Below are 13,177 nucleotides of genomic sequence, written 5' to 3'. Positions count from 1 at the left end.
TGGCCTAGAACTCAGAAATCCACCTGCCTCTGCCTCCTAAGTGCTGGGATTAAAGGCGTGTACCACCATCACCCGGCCTGAATTCAATTCTTAGCAGCCACATGATGGCTCAAGGCCATCTGTACAGCTACAGTGTACTCATACACATAAAAAAACAAAAAACAAAAAAACAAAAAAAAAAAACAAATTAATAAAATAAATCTTTAAAAAAAAATTTTGTCAATCCATCTAAATTGCTATTGTGTATCTATTATCCTGTGAATATATGAAACTCTAAATCTGACTCCTGTGAATTACATTTGACTAATCATTATTGGATACTTCTGTTTTTCCATATACTATCATCCTCTGATCGTTAGCTGCTTTAGAGATGAGACACTTTGGTCAGTTGGAGGATTGGCTGACTGGGTTACTGTGATGGGATCCTGCTGCAGTATTCTAGGCTAGCCTTAACCTAGGGTCCCTCCTGCTTCCATCTGTGCAGTGTTGAGGAGAACACCACGCTGAGGTTCAGCATGTTAAATGAGCACTCACTCCTCTCCAAGATCGTCTTGGAAGATAATGACTCCCACTTTGCAGACAATACTGCTGATGTGATGTTCTCTTGAACTTTCCACATAAGAGAAATTTTAAGGAGGGCTCAGGAACTACTTCTTCCTCAGGAACTTACAATAGTTTAGAAGCCGAAATACTGAGGAGTTGTTACTGTATAACACTAAGGACGCGTGAGTTAATGATGCAGGAATGGCTACATGATGACTGAGGCCTGGCCACAAGCCACTCTAATGGCATTGACAAAAACAGCTCCCACTTTGCTACTTTTCACAGTTATTGAAAAAGAAAAAGACAGAGATAGAGGTTATCACCACTGGTAAAACACAGCATTCAGTTTGTCCCCCTTTGAAAAGTACTACAGTTGAGTCAGTAATTAAAAAATACTTTCCTCTGAGGCAGACAAAATCGCCCAGAGATTAGCACTTCTCCTTCCATTTTACTGTAACACTGTAGGAAGAACAGACCCAAAGCAACCAGTCCTGATAGAGCTGAACACAGTGAAGTATTAGCCCTGGTGAAAAAAATGGAGAAAAGGAAAAAAGTAACTAATATTAGGTAATCTCTAAACTTCCTTACTGTAACAAATTCTTATATCTCACTGCCCTAGATATAATGTTAAACCAACAATGGTATCTTTCTGCTTAATATAACAAACAAAAGTTACATTAGTGTATCAAAAAGCTGAAAGTATAGTTCTGCACACTGGCATACTTAGCATCTATGAGGCCCTAACTCCAATTCCTGGCACAAAAAGAAAAAAAACAAAAAACAAAAAACAGAAAAAGGCTTCTTACTTTGCTGCCTGAAAATAATCACTCATTGGAATACCCACACTGAAATAAGCACTGTTAAGTACTATGACTCTAAAAAGTCACCTACACAACAATCAAATGTATGAAAACTCCTCACTTGAAGCTTAAGGTATTTTTAGTTAGCTTTGTCTTGTTCTGTTTAATACAGAGCTTGGGATTGAACTCATAGCCTTGAAGATGCTAAACACATGCTCTATCAGCCCCACATAAAGACTTCATGAAATAATTAAAGAAATATTAATAAAAAGTAAGAACAGGATAACAAGTACTAAAAATTAATTTAAAATATAACTTCTCTTGATAAAAGGTTTCAAGGATCAGGCATGTACATTCAATATATTTATATTTGTATAACTTAACAATATAGTATGGCTACTTTACATAGAGAACTGTGGAGAGACATAATGTAGTGAGTTCTCTACACTGATTTCATGTTCTAATGAAGGAGAGTGAGAACCAGACTCTCATACACTACTTTACATAGGGAACTGTGGAGAGATGTAATGTACCTGAGTTCTCTACACTGATTTCATGTTCTAGTGAAGGAGTGAGAACTAGACTCTCATACACTACTTACACTTCTTGGGTGGTGAGGAATTTTTAAATCCTATTTTCTTTCCACAGCTTTACATTTTCTGAGACTACATAATATTTTTATAACAAGCAAATTTTAATAAGAATCTCAGCAGGAGATTAAAACACCTAAAAAAGAGAGAGAAAGAAATTTAAATGTTCTACAAAGAAAATCAAGTTGATTCCAGCCCCACAAAGGTATCAATCTAAAGAGAAAGGTTAAACCCCATACAGGATAAATATAAAATAATTAAATTGTAAAAAAAAAAAAAAAAAAAAAAAAATTGAAAGACAAAGATGAAATCCAATCCCTAATACTGATCTAATATTGATTCTGTTCATTTGGCCACTTCTGATTCTGGGGGTTCCAAGGCAAAGGGTATAATTTCCACCTCCCAACACATTATCACATGGACCTCAACTGTCCAGAGCATAAGGACACTTTAAAAAAATGTCTTGGGGCTGGCGAGATGGTTCAGTGGGTAAGAGCACTGACTGTTCTTCTAAAGGTCTTGAGTTCAGATCCCAGCAACATGGTGGCTCACAACCACCTGTAATGAGATCTGACACCCTCTTCTGGTGCGTCTGAAGACCACTACAGTGAATTACGCCAGAGCGGGCAGGGCCGGAGCAAGCAGGGCTGGCAGAGGTCCTGAGTTCAATTCCCAGCAGCCACATACATGATGATAGCTCACGGCCATCTATACAGCTATAGTGTATTCATACACATAAAATAAAATAAATCTTTAAAAAAAGTCTTAAAATGTCTACCAACAAAACAAACCGCAAAATTTTAAAAAAAAAAAAAGTCTACCAACTCTCAGATTACATCACTGTCCCACTTACGTCAGATTGCTGACCCTGAGAGGCCTGAACATGCTAAAAGCAACCCTGAGAGATAAAATATGGAAAACTGAGACAACAGAAGGTTTCAAGATATATATTTAAAAATAAGACAAAGGTATATTACCGTCTAGAATTTAAGAAAAATAAATGCTTTGAACATTTAAGACTCTTAGTTGCATTTACAAGTGCACTGTAAAAAAAATGAAACATTTCAAAATTAACCAAGAAGACAGAGAAGTTGTACAGTGAAAGCAACCAAACACTACTGAAAAAAAAAAGACATTAAAAAAAAAAAACAATAGGCTGGGCAATGGTGGCGCACGCCTTTAATCCCAGCACTAGGGAGGCAAAGAGGCAGGCAGATTTTAGTTACACTAGGAAATTAGTATCCATGTGCAAAGAATTAGGTTAGTACCTTATCCAGCATCACATACAAAAATTCAAACCTTTAAAAAATCTAAGCGTAACACCTAAAACTATAAAACTCTGAGAATACATTAAGGGGCCAAGGAGATGGGTCAGCTTATAAAGGCACCTGCTGCCAAGACTAATTACCTGAGTTTGATCCCTTGGGCCTACAAAGTAGAAAAAGACTATTCCTGACCTTCACATGTGTCTCATAGCACACACACACACACGCATGCATACAAAATAAGTATATAAAATGCAATTGTTTTTAAGAATACACGTGGTAAAATGCTTAATATTTGAAAATCACTCCTTGGCTGTGACACCAACTACTCAGCAGTTAGGAACACACATTGCTCTTACAAAGGACACATCAGGCAGCTCACAACAGTTCAAGTGATTCAACACTATGGACATCTGTACTTTTGTGCACACACCCCACAAACATGATTGAGATAAACTGTTTAAAATAAAAATGTAATTCAAGATGAGCAAAGGAGAAACTGAGGAAATGGTTCAGTCTGTAAAGTGCTTGCCATACAAACATGAGGACCTGAATTCAGATCCCCAGTACCATATAAAAGCAGTACTGGGGAGGCAGACACAGGAAGATCCCAGGGGCCTGCAGGACAGACAATCTAGACCAGAGGTTCACAACCTTCCTAATGCTGGGAACTGTTAATACAGTTCTTCATGTTATATCGACCCCTACCGTAAAAAAATTTTTTGCTACTTCGTAACTGTAATTTTGCTACACTTTACATAGTACTGTCAATCCGTGTTTTCTGATGGTATTAGGCAGCCCCTGTAAAAGGGTCAGTCGACAAGCCCGAGGGATCACAACCTACAGACGGAGGCCTGCTGATCTAGACAAATCTGTAAGCACCAGGTTCACTGAGAGGCCATCTCTTACAAAGTAAGGTGGAGAGCTACTGAACAGGCACTAAACACTGACTTCTAGCCTACACGCATACATGAGCTCATTTGCATCCAAACACATACACCATGGATATACAAGTATAATTAATATATATATGTATATGTATACATATATATATGAAATAAATAAGCAAAGGACTTGAACAAAATTTCTTCAAAGATGATATGGGAATAGCCAATAAGTATATGGTACATGCTGAGCACCACTAATTAGAAAAATGCAAAAAGAAACTACAATAAATACTACCTCACTCATTAGAGTGGCTAACTTTTAAAAGGAACAATATTGGGGGAAAAGTGGAGAAGGCTGAAGCGCTGTGCACAGCCGGGAGGATGTAAGATCATAAAGCTGACTGTGGGAGCAGCACAGCAGCTTCTCAAAAGGTTAAAATGAGATGATATCTGGGCCAACACTCCCACGAGTTTCAAAAAGGTAAGCATACACTTTTCTTCATAGAAGCATTATTTACAATAGCTGAAATGTAGAAATGACTCAAAAATCCCATCCACAAAGGAATGGCTACGTAAAATATATGAATATATGCAGAGGACTATTATTTAAATCTAAAAAAAGTGGAAATAAATTTCTTTTTGTTGTTGTTATGTTTGGGTTTTTGGGTTTTTTGGTTGGTTGGTTTGGGAGTTTTGTTTGTTTGTTTTCAAAACAGTATCTCTCTGCGTAGCCTTAGCTGTCTTGGAATTATCAACTGGCAAGCTTTGAATTCAGAGATCGGCCTGCCTCTTCCTCCCTAATACTAGAATTAAAGGCATGCACTACTTGGCAAAAAAAGGTAGAAATTCTGATGAGCTAGAAATGGCTGAAGCTCAAAAACAGGGCACCTGAAAGATGCCAATCACAAAATGATATATACTATATGGTGTAATTAAAGCAATCAAAATCATAAAGTGGAATAATGGCTGCCGAAGGTTGGAGAAAGAATAGACATTACTGTCTTTAAATGGGAAGAGTTTTAGTTTTACAAAATGAAGGGTTAAAAAATAATAATAATAATAATAAAAAATGAAGGGTTACATAGCCAGGTAGGAGTGGTGGTGAACATTTCTGTCATATTTAAGCCCACTTAACAGTACATATAAAGAACAGTCAAGGTGTACCAGGCATAGTTATGCACGCTGGTAATCCCAGCATTAGGAAGGGTAAGCGAGGAGAACTAACGGGTCAAGAACAGCCTGTTATATACAGTACTGTATACAGCCTGTTATATACAGTAAGAGCCATCGCCAGACTGGGCTATGTAGCAAGATCCTGTCTCAAAGTCCATCACTCCACCCCACCCAAAGAAATATTCAGGTCCAATACTGAAAAGTAGAGGGGTAAAGATGATAAATATTACATATATCCTACCACAATGAAAAAAATAGAAAAAAGCTGGGCATTATATATAACTATAACCATGGCACTTAGGAAGCTAAAACACATGAGCTCCAAGTTCAAGACCAGCCTGCACTACTTCACAAGAGCCTGTCTCAAAGAAAAAAAAACAAAAACTTAAAAATGTAAATAATTTTGTACAGCCATTCTACAGCATTTTCACAGTAAGCTTTTGTAGAAGTTAGGTCCCAGTTCTTCCTCTCAGTCCCATTATTCCAGAAATAAGACTCTGACTCAAAATATATTTACAAAGACCTTGGCCATATAGCTAGGCTCTTTCTGACTGGATCATAACTAAAGATCACCCATTTATTTTAACCTACAGTCTGCCATGTGACTGGTTCCCTGTACTCCAGTCCTATGCATCCATCAGATTACTACATCTTCCTGGCCCAATCTGCCACCTGGCTCATTCACAGAATTCTTTTTCCTCCCAGATGTCCCATCTCTATTTTCTGCCTAAGCCATAGGCCATAGGCTTTTTAATTGGCAGGTGATGCATCCATACAATATGCAAGACATTCTCTCTACACACAGGCTGAATGCAACTGATACAGAGGCAGGCAGGAAACCCATGGAGAGTTCCTGGAGACCACAGCTACGAGATAAGGCACTACGGGTTCTCCCAAGATTCATCATGCCATCCTTTCATATGGCATAAATGAAGACTTATATTACAGTTTGGTTATATGATCAAACTAACTCATAAAAAAAAGATAGTTATCTTTTACTGCTCAAATAAGAAACAAAATTTCGTCTCTAACTGATCTGTACACATTGCACATTTCATACATTGTTAATATAGAAATATATATTAACTCTAAAAGTTCAAGCATGTATATATATATATGTACACACATATATACCATATATGTACATATACACATATACGCATGTGTATACATACGTGTACACATACATGTACATATTATGTGTGTATGCACACATATACATATATACATATGTATATATACATACATATGTGTGTATAGATATGGATATAGATATAGATATAGATAGATATAGATATATGGAGGGAATGAGATGAGACGAGACAAAGGAAGAAAGAAGAATGTGAAAGCCAGAGGGAGAGAAGAAAACAGATAGGGGAAAAAAGGGAAGAATGAGAGAGGGAATACTAATTCAAACAATTTTCCACAGAAAGTACTCCTAACATCCCAGCACTAATTTATAGGAAAACATGTGAGGAATTACACTGATAAACTGGCAAAGCTGACTCACTATCTTATAGATTAAAAGAAGAAAGGCTAAACATTGTTTTACTCCTTGTATGTGAACTAAGTAATTATAGCCACATAGAAAGCAGAAAGCTAACAAGAAAACAGAGGGTTAGAAAGTAAGTTGTCTTGCTTTTGACATTTTCTTTTCATGATCTTGAGATTATTTACTCAAAACGTTCTAAAATCAAGTTTTAGGAATGAAAATAAATTCAGCAGTTTGGATTAGTATCATCCATTAGAAACTATTCTGAAATTTAAAACCCTTCTGTTCCCATGTTAGTAATATTAACAGCACACCAATTTTTACAATGAAGAAGCAACATTTATACAGTAGCAGCAGCATCGTACATCCAAGCAGCTGTGGACCTTGGCAAAAGAACTGTTTCTCTTACTGACTTAGAAAATAGCTGGATAAAGCACTCTGTGTTTGTGTGTGTACACAAGTTCATTTAAGTGTATACTGGTGCATGAATACACACGTGTCTGTGTGGGTGGAAGAAAGCAGAGACCCTCACTGCTCTTCCTCAGGTACTATTTGTCTTGTTTTCTTGAGACGGGGTTCTCACTGGTCTGGAACTCACCAATAAGCTAACACAGCAGGCAAAGGATTTGTCTGCCTGCACCTTTCCAGCTCTGGGATCGCAAGTGTTGTAGCTGTTTGACACAGGTGTAAAGTAAAAACTTCTAATTGCTTTGGAAAGTTATGTCAAATGATGGTTTGTTGGGGCACACAGGTGAAAGGATGTCTTGCTAAAGCAGACATGGGAAAGAATGTTTTGATATAGCAAAGACATGAAAGAATCTAATGAAGGAGTATAAATATGACTGTACAGTGGGAGATGAGCACTGAGCCTTGGTTTGGTCTTCTCCCCTCACTTTCTTCACTAACGACATGTATTGGTTCACTTTACATAGCATTGTTGATCTTCACTAGTAGACTGAGAGAAACTTGTCTAAGAACTGCTCATGAGGCTCCTGTGGCAGCTTGCCACTTCCACAGCCTCACCTCAGGCTGGTTAGTGTTCCTGCTTGGTGTCTGCCTACAGAAAGGTCTGGATTGTAGCTGCTGGTTCATGTGTGATGTCTGTCTACCTAGAGGACTGGTCTGCAGCTGCTGGTTCATGTGTGATGTCTGTCTGCCTAGAGGACTGGTCTGCAGCTGCTGAGTTGTATTTGGTGTTTGCTACAGCACTGAACTGCTGCCAAAGAAGATAGAGGTTGACCCCAAAGAACTATTGCTGAACAGGTCCACTACCCCCATATCTTAATAACTTTTCTCTTCACTACCTCTGCTGGATGGTGGGCTAGAGGAGAGGTTAAACCCTTATTAAAAGTAAGTTGCAAAAAAATTGATGCCTACACAGGTGCTTAGAGATTGAATTCTGGTCCTTACAAGCACTTTACTGTCTGAGTTAAACTTCATATGCAGGAAATTTAATTGCCAAATTAATGATATCTGGAAATGAGACTTAATGAAGCACCAGGATGAGGGCTCTGCCATAGTCAAGCTTCCAATCCGTTTGTTATAATCAAGAAGTTCCCTTGTACACACTCCGTAGTCAGAAACTGCTTCAGTAAGCAGAGTCCACTGATGGGTTAATAGATTACTGGAAAAAGTTAGGCTATTAGGAAAATCTTGACACATTTACTGTCTCCATATGATGTTTCTTGCCATAAAAGCTCTCACCAGATGTTAAGCAGATGTGTGTCAAGCTCTTAGATGATCCTAACTCCAGGATCATAAACCAAATAATACTCTATTCTTCATACTCAATCGGTTATAGTAATCAAAAATTTACCAAAATACTTCTAAAATCCTCCTGGTGGGAGTGCAAATTCACAAAAACACTTATAAACAAGAAAATCCATTCCCAGGCATACATCCAACACAAATGAATGAAGGTGCACATGCATGTGTGTATACATACACACACACACACACACACACACACACACACACACACACACACACGAAAATATTTATGCTGCCAGGTAAGGTGGCATAAGCCTGAAATCTCAACACTTGAGAATCAGAAGCAGGAAGACTACAAATTTAAGGGCAGCCTGGGCTCCAAATTCTGTGCTAATCTGGACTACAGAAACATCTTCTATCTGGGGAGATAGCTCAGTGGTTAAAGAGCTTACACAGAAACATGAGGATCTGAGTTCAGATTTCCAAAACAACACACAAATTCTATGTAGTCATGGTAGCCTGCCTGTAATTCCAGCACTACGAAAGGGTAAACAGGGTTCCTGGAGCAAGCTGGCTAGCCAGACTAGCTCAACCAGCAAGCTGTGTTCAACTGACAGACCTCTTACTTTGCCTGAATGAATAAAGTGGAGACCAAGTGAACCCTGAGCCTCTGTACACTTGTGCACTCACACCTCAACACACACATGCCTGCACAAGGAAAAATTGCATACACACACACATATATATGAGAAAAACCACATATGTACATAGATTAACCTTACTAGTAATATACAAAAGTAAAAGTAATCTAAATGCTACCAAGAAAAGAATAAACTGTAAACTGTAGCATTTCAAAAATGTTAATACTGTAGAAAACATCAAATGTTTCTCATTATACTTAAAACATAACCTTACTCAAAAGAATAAATTGAAGCCGGGCGGTGGTGGCGCACGCCTTTAATCCCAGCACTTGGGAGGCAGAGGCAGGCGGATTTCTGAGTTCGAGGCCAGCCTGGTCTCCAGAGTGAGTTCCAGGACAGCCAGGGCTATACAGAGAAACCCTGTCTCGAAAAAAACCAAAAAAAAAAGAATAAATTGATATCATGCCCAAAACACAGCAATAGCAATCATAGTAGTACATGTAAGGCAGAGCAGTTAACTAAAAAACTAGATGAGGGGGTGCTGGAGAGAGAAAAACAAGAGAGAGAAAGACAGAGAGAGAGGGGTGGGAAGGAAGAGAGAAAGGGAAGAAGGGGAGGGGAGGGAGGGAAAGAGAATCAAAATCTGTTTATCAGGTATAATTTACTTGGACCAGTCAGGTGTCCCGGGAGGTAGAGGCATATTGGGAGCAGAACTGACAACCAGAGCTCCATCCCAGGAAGAAGTAACGCTTGAGGGTTGTTATTTGAGCACCTTGTGGTCTTGTGGCATGAGGACCTACACACACACGCACACACGCACACACACACGTACACACACACACACGCACACACATATACATACACACACATGCACACACACATACACACACATATACATACACACACATGCACACACACACATAACACACACACATACACACACACAAATTAATCAATTAATTAATCAAAAATAAAAATGTATACACACTGTGGTGTTAGGTAAACAAGCTGCTAAAGTGGAAGGGGAAGTAAGAGCAGGAGTTAGCAGTAAGGAAGATGAGGAGCAAGGACATGCAAAGGGGGGCAGGGAGGGTCAACCAAAACTAAGAATGTGTGAAATGCCACTGGGAAACCTACTTTGTAAGCTAATTGAAAAATAAAATTAAAAATAATAACCTCTAGAAAGCCAGGAATGGCCCATTATGTCAGTAATCCCAGAATTTGGAAGAAGCAGGAAGAAGTAGAATTGAACGTATACTGTGCTAAATACACAAGATCTCCCATCTTACCAGAAAACATGTAGGCCTAAGCGAACAGTAGCTCCAGGTGATAAGTAAATACTAAACAGACCACAGGAATAAACTGGGGGCTAACAATATGGAATTCATGTTCTGGACTTGTTCAAGGTAAATGACAACTCAATTCTAAATTACTGACAGCCACATAAAATTACATCACCAAGCCTATAATCCCAGCACTTAGGAAACTAAGGACCCTGGGCTACATTGTCAGTTCAAGACCAACCAGAGATATATTAGCAAGACCTGCTTTAAAAAAAAAAAGCCAGGCAGTGGTGGTGTACACCTTTAATCCCAGCACTTGGGAGGCAGAGGCAGGTGGATTTCTGAGTTCAAGGCCAGCCTGGTCTACAAAGTGAGTTCCAGGACAGCCAGGGCTACACAGAGAGATCCTATCTCAAAAAAAGAAAGAAAAAAGGAAAAAGAAAAAAGAAAAAAGAAAAAGAAAAAGAAAAAGAAAAAGAAAAAAAGAAGAAAAGCCAAGACACTGCTAATGGACAGCTGGATGTGTGATTCAAATTTTGAAAACAATATTTGAGCACAGACATAAACTACATTTAAGTGGTAATTAAAGAATAGGACAAAACAGGTTCTCATAAGCAAAGGAGAAAAAGGAAAGTAAGGGGGGTAGCAGGTCTGTAATCCTAGCACTCAGGGGCAGAAGCAGAAGAGTTGCTGTAAATTCGAAGCCAGCCTCATCAGCAGAGGGAGTTCCAGAGCACTCAGGGTACAGAGAGAAAAAGGGGAGAAAATGATACATCCAAGTCCTGAGAAATTCAACACTTAAACATGAGCTAGAATAAGGAACCTGGAAAATAAACACAGAAGAAACAGGAAAATAAAATCCAACAGAACGCTTTAAGCAGGAGAGAATGGCCAGGTGTGTCACAGGAACCTGAGCACTAAGGAAGGATAGTAAGTAGCCACTGAATTTAGAGACAGAGAATCTTAAAACCCAGACAGGAGCTATTGGGGCAGGGGCAGAAATTGCCAAATAAATAATATCGGAAAAATGTCACAGAAGCGAAGGACATGAGCCCTGCACTGAAAGGATGAAGTCCAGCAGGACAGGCGGGGAGTGGGTGCATACCTGTCTCACATTACCAAAAAAAGAAAGTAAATCCTAGAAGCTGGGAAGAGAAACAGATCACAAGGAATAGGGCAACAAACTGACATCAGATTTTCAACATCAACACTTGAAGACAAAAGAAATGAATGGAACAAAATCAGAAAAATTCTCATTCCTAAAAATGTTAGGAAAACCTGTGTTTTGAAGTAGAATTCTACATGATACTCACAGTATTATAAAAAGAAGATATTCCAACAGGCAAGATCTAAAATACACTTCCTATGGATTCTTTCTAAAAGTTTTACACAAAATCAAGAAAGAAATCCTAGACACAAGGACTCTTGGAAGTAGTTTGTGCTCCCAAGACTTCCAGGAAAAAACTAGAACCCATTACTGAGGAAAGATATAAACAGAGGTTAAAATATACACAGCAAGACATACAACTATTTCAGCACTGACACATAAATTCAACAACATCAAAAACAGCACAATGGTTTGTGGGATTTTTGTTGTCTTTTTCTTTTGTCATTGATGTTTGTTTGCTCTGAACGTCAATCAAGGTATTTCTAAAACATGGAAGTGTTAAGGGCCAGGAATATACTAGAGACTTGAAAAAAATAAGGTGCTCTCTTACTAATAGGAACTTACTGTAATGCTTTTCTAATTAAGACAGTGGTGTAGTGAGATAGGAATAGACTGATAAATTGAAAACCGCAGAAAGCAGTAGATACATGTAGTAGATAGACACCCCAGAGCAACCACAGTGGGCCCTAAGGGAGAGATCCTGATTGGTGGGAGGACAGGAACACTACAGCACCGGATCCCTACCCCACACCACATATAGAAACTTAGTAGTCTATGCAAACTGTGGTCTTGTGACAGGTGAAATTCTAAATCTTTTGGAAGATAAAGTAGAATTATCTTCATGATATTGGTTTAGAAAAGAATGCCTTAAAAATAAACATTAGCTTGAAAAGAAAAAAACTGAAAAATTGTACTCTTCTGACTTGAAAAAGTCTCTCAGCAAAGACACTGTAATGAGAATAGAAAGACAAGGTACAGAATGAGAAGGCATTTATGATACCAAATCGGAAAACAGTTAAAATTATATATATGTATGTACATGCTTGGAATATACATGAATATACTACTACAAATGTGTATACTACATATAGATGCAAAATGGTATTAATAGGAAAATGAACAAAAGAATAGAATACAAAAAAATTTAAACTACAACAAACATAAAAAGCACTTATTAATAATCACATAGTCAAAAATTCTAAAAATACCAAATGTTGACAAGAATGAAAATAAAGGGGCTGGCGAGATGGCTCAGTGGTAAGAGCACTGACTGCTCTTCTTAAGGTCCTGAGTTCAAATCCCAGCAACCACATGGGGGCTCACAACCACCTGTAACAAGATCTGACGTCCTCTCCAGGTGCATCTGAAGTCAGCTATAGTATCTTTCCTTATGATAATAAAGAAATCTTTGGGCCAGAGCGGGGTTGACTGGAGTGAGCAGAGGTCATAAAATTCAATTCCCAACAACTACATGAAGGCTCACAACCATTTGTACAGTTACGGTGTACTCATAAATATACATAAAATAAATAAATAAATCCTTAAAAAGAGAGAGAGAGAGAGAGAAAGAGAGAGAGAGATATCAGCTGTGTGACTTTGGTGCTGTCTCTCAAAAAAAAAAAAAA

General features: G+C 38.3%; 1 protein-coding gene across 3 annotated transcripts in view; it reads right to left on the bottom strand.

The window, feature by feature from the left end:
• Window positions 1-13,177, bottom strand: part of Slk (STE20 like kinase) — a 58,472-nt gene that overhangs the window by 41,505 nt on the left and 3,790 nt on the right. Inside the window, exon 1 of one of the 3 annotated variants that reach the window (XM_031390619.1) lies at window positions 1,945-2,057. The exons of the other annotated variants lie outside the window; for them this stretch is intronic. The gene's annotated coding sequence lies outside the window, so the exon portion shown is untranslated. Of the gene's footprint in view, window positions 1-1,944; window positions 2,058-13,177 lie in introns of those variants that run through there. 3 annotated transcript variants of the gene reach the window in all.

Source organism: Mastomys coucha, unplaced genomic scaffold (assembly GCF_008632895.1).
Source record: "Mastomys coucha isolate ucsf_1 unplaced genomic scaffold, UCSF_Mcou_1 pScaffold21, whole genome shotgun sequence".
Classification (NCBI taxonomy): Eukaryota; Metazoa; Chordata; class Mammalia; order Rodentia; family Muridae; genus Mastomys; species Mastomys coucha.
Note: the sequence above shows the minus strand (reverse complement) of the source record. Positions and strands in the feature narration are given on the sequence as shown.